Below are 7843 nucleotides of genomic sequence, written 5' to 3'. Positions count from 1 at the left end.
GTGGTTAACGCTGCTGCCTCACAGTGCCAGGGCCCTGTGTTTGATTCCTCGGGCGACTGTCTGTATTGAGTTTGCACATTCTCCCCGTGTCTGCATGGGCTTCCTCTGGGTTCTCTGGTTTCCTCCCAAAGTCCAAAGATGTGCAGGTTAGGGTGAATTGACCATGCTAAATTGCCCATAGTGTTCAGGGATGTGTAGGTTAGGTGCATGAGTCAGGGGTAAATGTACAGTAAGAGAATAGAGGAAATGGGTCTGGGTGGTTTACTCTTCGGACAGTCAGTGTGGACTTGTTGGGCCGAAGGGCCTGTTTCCACACTGTAAGGATTCGATGATTCTATGAACACACTCAAATGTGAAAATGAAATAATAGTTGCGAGTTGGGCATCCCACTGATGATATGGACAGGGGAGATGGAGCGTGAACAAGTGGAAGGTGGTGACTCTCATTCACCCAGCACTGCCCACAGAACTACCTTGCAGTGATTACTAGTCTTTTAGTTGGATGACAGAATAACTCATATTTTTTATTTGCTAATGGAAGGGATTGAGTATCTTTAAGATGTTAAAATGTGCAGAATAACCTCACCCTTTTGTATTTTCCCTTTGGGACCTTTGTGAACACTATTCTGAGTTCCAGGAGATTGGGTTTGAGTTGGACTCCTCAACTAGCTAATCCTTCCTGAGGAAGTTAGGGGGAGCAGGTGAAGGTCTTGATCAGCCTTAACTGATGACCCTTCAATTATAGTCCCTGGCATCCTGTTCCAGGCAGAGCGAGCAACTGAAACAAACAATATGTCTTTTCACCTCGAGGATGGTGGAAATCTGGAGCTCACCGCCTGATGGGGTGGAGGAAGCAGAAACCCTCATAAGATTTGAGAAGTTCTTAGATGTGCACTTGCGATGCCAAAGTAGACAAGTCTATGGACCAAGTGCTGGAAAATAGGATTGGAATACTTAGGTGGTTATTTTTGACTGTCACAGACTCGTTGAGCCGAAGGACCTTTTATTGTGTCGATGGCTTTATGGTTCCTGAGGCTTGTCAAGATGCACATTAAGGAATGAAGCCTGTTTAGGGTATCACAGAAAAGATACAAGCGATGAGCAAGTGGAAATAGCAACACTGTTCCATTTCCATCTATACTTTAATATCATTACTATTCCCACGACTCTGAATGTGGAACTTCACTCTAATAAACAAAACTGAGAGTTTACGAAGATAAATAATCATATTGTGGACCGGAGCATTTCATGCTGTCCTTTTCAATATTTCTCGAATCAAAGCAGTGAACATCTAGACATGGTGTATGAAGCAGGGCTGGGAATTACAATAAATAAGAGCGCTTATTTGTCCCCTGGATGCTCTGGGAAGCTAATGCACTTTCCCTTTGTCTCGATGTGATACGGTTTGATTCTTGCCTCAATTGATGTGTAAAAAGGGGTAGCATAATCGGGATGGTGAATCTGGGATGCATGCATAACTAAGCTATCACTACAGTCGATCAATTATTGGCTTGATTGTCAGATGTAAAGGGCATTAATTAGTGAACTATAAGTGAAATCAGTGATTCAGTAAATCTACAACCCCTTATACCTAATGCAGGCTTGCTTTTAGAGGTGAGTTAATAACATCAGGGCTTGAACACAGAAAGGATTTATAATTAATTGAAGTACCACAGGTGTTTGTATTACACAGTAATTACATTTCAGAATGGAGCTGTGGTTTGATTTCATCCAATCTTCATATCTTTAAATTCAAATGCATCTCCCCGTGGTTAGATGAAACTCTTTCGTTTTGGTGGCTGTTCAGTACAGATGGACAAACTGAAGTGTGATATAATGCTGAATTTCTATCCCCCCCGCCCCCAAAGTGTTAAAATCCTGAAGTTTACTATTGACCGGAAACTAAGTCAAATATCTATATGAATAAGCAGGTCAGAGATCGGGAAATTCTACGGTGAGTAAATCACCTCTTGACCGCTGTAGGATTGCATATGATCTACAAGGCACAAGTCAGGAGTGTGATGGAATGCTTCCCACTTGCCTGGATAGGTGCAGCTCCAACAGCACTCAAGACAAAGCCGGCTGCTTGATCGGCAACCCATCACCATTTTTAGCATTCTCTCACTGCCACCGGTGGTCAGTGACAATATATACCATCGATGGCATGTGTCTGCAACAACTCACCATGACCCCTTTAAACAGAGTTTCTGAAATTCAACTCCTCCACTACAGAAAAGCATAAGGTCCGTGGATGTAGGGAAACACCACCACCTGCGAGTTCCTCTCCAAGCCACTCACCAACCTGATGCGGAACTATATCATTGCCCCTTCAGTATCCTTTACATCAAAATTCTGTAATTCCCTGCTTAATAGCAAGAAAGCTCACCACCACCATCTCAAGGTTGAAGGGAAATGGACAATGAGTTCTGACCAGTGATGCCTCCATCCTGTGAAGGAAAAAAAAATAAAGTAAACTTTACTGTAACCTGGTTTCAGGAAGGATGGGAATAAAACTCCATGGTATTGCTTACTGCATTGTCAGGCAGGAGAGGAGATTCAGGGGCACGGAAAAGGAAGAATAGTTATAGCTGTAAGGATAGATACTATGGTAAAAGAGTTCATGTAATGAAGACGTATAGGTTGATGTGAGAAATCCATGGGCAAAAATAGGTAACCACATCCACTTGGAGTATACTGTGGACCCTTGAATGATTAGTGAGCAGGAATAGTAAATATGGAAGCAAATTGATAGAAAGTTCAGAAACAATGTGTCAGTGATATTTGGAAATTTCAACTTTCCTCATTATTTTGGATGAATCAATACAAAGGTTATAAGCAGCAACTTTAAAATCCATTCAGCCTATTCCTTTCATTAGTATGTCGCAAACTCAACAAGAGATGTGGAAATTCCTGATCACCCTGTAAGAAATGTTGGTGAGCAGTGGAAAGGCCATCAATGGGGAAGAATGTTGGCGATTGTAATTATAACCACCATTAGATTCAGCATTGTAATGGAAATTGACAAAGATAAACCAGGAGTTTGTATGGGGAAAAAGCCAATGTTACTGCATTGAATTATGATCTAAAATTTACTGCCCCCAAGAAGTGGGACACAGTAAAGTGGTAGGGAGCTGAGTTGCATTTTCTCTGACCCTGTCCTCTCTCTTTGAGGCAGGCAACTAGTTTCTGTCAATAAAAAACCCAGTTAGGAGTCATTTTACATTGCTATTGGTGTTTTCTGAGGATACAGCAATTTCCATCCTTGCCCCTCTTCCAAACATGTGAAGAACATCCAAATGCACCTTATCAACATATGAAAATGGGTAACCACAAAGGTTAGAGACCTAAGTAAAAACCTGCTTGTGGTGGAAGATATGGTCTTTGCATCTTTGCAGGGTGAACAAGTGTTGACGTTATGGCAGGGGAATCTGAAATTTTGGATGGTATAAAAATAATGATGGCAGGGCTTCAGCATTCTTTGTCAGTGAATGAATTGCTAAACCAGATAAATACATCCCAGTCTGTTGAGTGAAGAAAGGGAAGAATAGCGAAAGCTTTGACTCATAGTCCTCTCTGGCTCCCAGTGTAGTGCTGGAGGACTGCTCATGTACTACCTGAGATCAAAAAGTGAGGAAGGTTGGATTGACTAGGAGTCAACCTAGTCTCTGTGTGGTGTGAAAGTCATTAGTTGGCATTCTGAGGGACTGGATAAAATCTTCACTTCAACCCTAATCAAGAACAATCAACATAGAATTGTTAAGGGAAGGTTGTGTTTGATGAACTTGAATGATTTCTTGAGGAGGTGACAGGGAATGTCAGGAAAGGTTGTACATTTAATGCAGTTGACGTGGATTTGACTAAATGTCTTGGCAAGGGTCTACATGGTAATCTTGGCAGATAAATGCAGTGAAATCCAAGGGAAAGTGGTAAGTTAGACCCAAACATTAACTGATTGGCAGGATCTGACAAATGATTATGCTTAACAGCTATTTTTATGATTGACCATCTGTTTTCCATGAACTTCCCTTTTCATGGCTCCTATCAATGAATCAGACTTTAATGTCAGGGACATGGTTAAAAGTTTCCAGATGATACAAAATATGACCCTTTGGTAGAAAAAAAGCTGTAGACTGCAAGAAGAGGTGGTGGACTAGTAATGTGGATGGTTGACTGGCAAATGGGATTTAACTCCAAGAATTTTAAGGCAATGTGTTTGAGGGAGGCGAGCATACAATGCAATAGTCAATAAATGAAGGCCTACTAGGAAGTGAAAACAAACAAGGGGTCTTTGGAGTGTGTGTCTAACTGTGGTTGAGAAAGCCTTATTCATCTTTAATGTTCTTTATCAGATGCCATATAGAATATAGGAGCAGGAATTCAGGATTCTTATGGCATCATGGTAGTGCCACTATCTCTGAGTCAGGAGGCCCAGGGTCAAGTTCCATCTGCACCAAAGATATACAGTTATGGAGAGTCATCGAGTCCGACAGCATGGAAACAGTCCCTTTGGCCCCAACTGGTTCATGTCAACCAAAATGCCCATCCACACAAACCCCATTTCCCTGTACTTGGCCTATATCCTTCTAAAACGTCCCTATCCATGTATTTGTCCAAATGCCTTTTAAATGGTGTTAATGTACCTGCCTCAACCACTTCTGCTGGCAGCACATTCCATATGTGTACCACCCTCTGTGTAAAAAGGTTTCTGTGAGATCCCCTTTCATTCTTCTAAACTCCGGTTAGTATGGTCCTAACCAATCCAATATCTTTTCATACATCAGTTGTGCCAACATAGGAATCAGTCTGTCCAAACTTTTGCTGCATTCCCTCCATAGTCAGAGCATACATCCTCCGAATAGGCAGCCAATTTAAAGTGGCCGACAGAGGAGTTCAGTAGAAATGATTTCACCCAGAGGGTAGTGGCTGATCTGTACCTTGTCTGAATAGGTGCTGGAAGCAGCAACCTCATCTCATGTTAAAGGATAGTATTGAAGCACTATAACCGATAGGGCAACAGACCAGGATCTGGAAGGTAGAATAGGATCACTGTTCCCCATCTGGCAGATGAACTGTCATCAACTTTCTGTTTCTATATGGCCAGAGAGAGTGTTACCTCCAGCATCCCTGGAAGTAGAGCAAAGACGCAGGATAGGGTCAAGGGCTGATTGGAAACAAAAACAGAAAAGTTCAGTAGGTCTGTCAGCATCTGTGAAGAGAAATCAGAGTTAACGTTTCAGGTCCGTTTCAGGTCCGATCAAGGGCCGAATGGACTGGTCCTGATTCGGCTTTGTATGCTGGAATGTTTGAGAGCTCCAAATCAATCATGACATCTGGTGCAATGCAAACTAAAACCCATATCCACATTACAAACGCGGCTAGTGCATAGTCTAATGAGCAGAACCACCCTGAACGTTTATGTAATGAGCTCTTCCCAGGCTAGCACTGGGATTCACTTGCATAGCTAATCAGTTGCGTACCGATACTTAAAACATTTCACAGATGTATTATTGTTAGGGCCAGTAATCTCACCCATTTGCTCGTGGATCACTGTTGGCAGCATGACAGAGCTTTGTAATTTTACAGAGTGCTGCTGTTGCCCATGGTTCAGCGCCCTTGATCAATGCCATAATTGGAAATGAATTCAATTCTCTCAATGTGTGGCTTCTAGCAGTTTTCATGGCAGTTCCTACAAAGTGCTCATTAAGAGTTGGCCAGCTAGGTTTCCATTCTAAAAAGGCAGCCTCTGGGTAGCTTTTCAACTTTCATAGATACACTGTAAAAACAATGATGTAGAATCTTAAAACTGATACTTGGTCAAAAAAATATTATCAAGTTTGATGGAGGGATTCTGAACATAAGGCCAACTGGACCTTTTCATCTCAGTTTGTCAAACCTGCCTCATTTAATGGCTTCCCCTTTTGTCCAACATTAGCTCGATTTCTACTGCACATCCAACCCGGAACAGTTTTGTAATTGTCAGAATGTGCCGAAGGAGTAGCATCCCTGGTGTCAATGCCATCTTCAAAAGTGTGTTGCGCATCTGGAGTTAGCCTGCAGAGCATAGCAAGAGTGTTAATAGCCTGGTATGGGGACTGGCAAGGTGCAGGAAGGCAGGGCTATGCTGACCAAAAATTTATAAATTTCACTTTAAGGACAAAAGGGCAACTATGGAGAGAATATGGCTCCTATGTGTGGAACCGCAAGAAATGGAAGAGATATTAAACTAGTACTTTGTATCAGTGTTTACTGTGGAGACGGATATGAAAGATAGATAATGTGGGAAAACAAATAGCAACATCTTGAAAAATATTCATATTATAGAGGTAGAGATGCTTGATGTCTTAAAACACCTAAAAGTGGATAAATCCCCAGGACCTGATCAGGTGTACCCTAGAACTCTGTAAGCTAGGGAAGTGATTGCTGAGCCCCTTGCTGAGATATTTGTATCATCGATGGTCACAGATGAGGTGCCGGAAGACTTGGAGGTTGGCTAATGTGATTAGATTAGATTACTTAGTGTGGAAACAGGCCCTTCGGCCCAACAAGTCCACACCGACCCGCCGAAGCTCAACCCACCCATACCCCTATATTTACCCCTTACCTAACACTACGGGCAATTTAGCATGGCCAATTCACCTGACCTGCACATCTTTGGACTGTGGGAGGAAACCGGAGCACCCGGAGGAAACCCATGCAGCTGGCACTGTGAGGTAGCAGTGCTAACCACTGTGCCACCGTGCCGAATCATAACGTGGTTACACTATTTAAGAAAGGTGGTAAGAATAAGCCAGAAACTATGGACCGGTGAGTCTGAATTCGGTGGTGGACAAGCTGTTGGAGGAAATCCTGTGCATCAGAGTTCTGATGCTTGCTATCACATGAAAGCAACTTCAGCATGTTTATAAAACTTTATGTACAGACTTTAACACAACATAATCCATAATCCAATTAATCTATGCATCAGGTCTCACCCATATTCATCCTCATTCTTTCCACCCTCTCCCTTTCCCATTCATCTCCACTTCCCTCCCTTTCTCTCCTCTTTCTTTCTCTTTCTCCCCCTCTCCCTCTCCCTCTCCCTCTCCATCTCCAAATCTCTCCCCCTCTCCCTCTCCCTCTCCCTCTCCATCTCCAAATCTCTCCCCCTCTCCCTCTCCCTCTCCCTCTCCATCTCCAAATCTCTCCCCCTCTCCCTCTCCCTCTCCCTCTCCATCTCCAAATCTCTCCCCCTCTCCCTCTCCCTCTCCCTCTCCATCTCCAAATCTCTCCCCCTCTCCCTCTCCCTCTCCCTCTCCATCTCCAAATCTCTCCCCCTCTCCCTCTCCCTCTCCCTCTCCATCTCCAAATCTCTCCCCCTCTCCCTCTCCCTCTCCCTCTCCATCTCCAAATCTCTCCCCCTCTCCCTCTCCCTCTCCCTCTCCATCTCCAAATCTCTCCCCCTCTCCCTCTCCCTCTCCCTCTCCATCTCCAAATCTCTCCCCCTCTCCCTCTCCCTCTCCCTCTCCATCTCCAAATCTCTCCCCCTCTCCCTCTCCCTCTCCCTCTCCATCTCCAAATCTCTCCCCCTCTCCCTCTCCCTCTCCCTCTCCATCTCCAAATCTCTCCCCCTCTCCCTCTCCCTCTCCCTCTCCATCTCCAAATCTCTCCCCCTCTCCCTCTCCCTCTCCCTCTCCATCTCCAAATCTCTCCCCCTCTCCCTCTCCCTCTCCCTCTCCATCTCCAAATCTCTCCCCCTCTCCCTCTCCCTCTCCCTCTCCATCTCCAAATCTCTCCCCCTCTCCCTCTCCCTCTCCCTCTCCATCTCCAAATCTCTCCCCCTCTCCCTCTCCCTCTCCCTCTCCATC

This window comes from Chiloscyllium plagiosum, chromosome 16 (assembly GCF_004010195.1).
Source record: "Chiloscyllium plagiosum isolate BGI_BamShark_2017 chromosome 16, ASM401019v2, whole genome shotgun sequence".
NCBI classification, from domain to species: Eukaryota; Metazoa; Chordata; class Chondrichthyes; order Orectolobiformes; family Hemiscylliidae; genus Chiloscyllium; species Chiloscyllium plagiosum.
Note: the sequence above shows the minus strand (reverse complement) of the source record.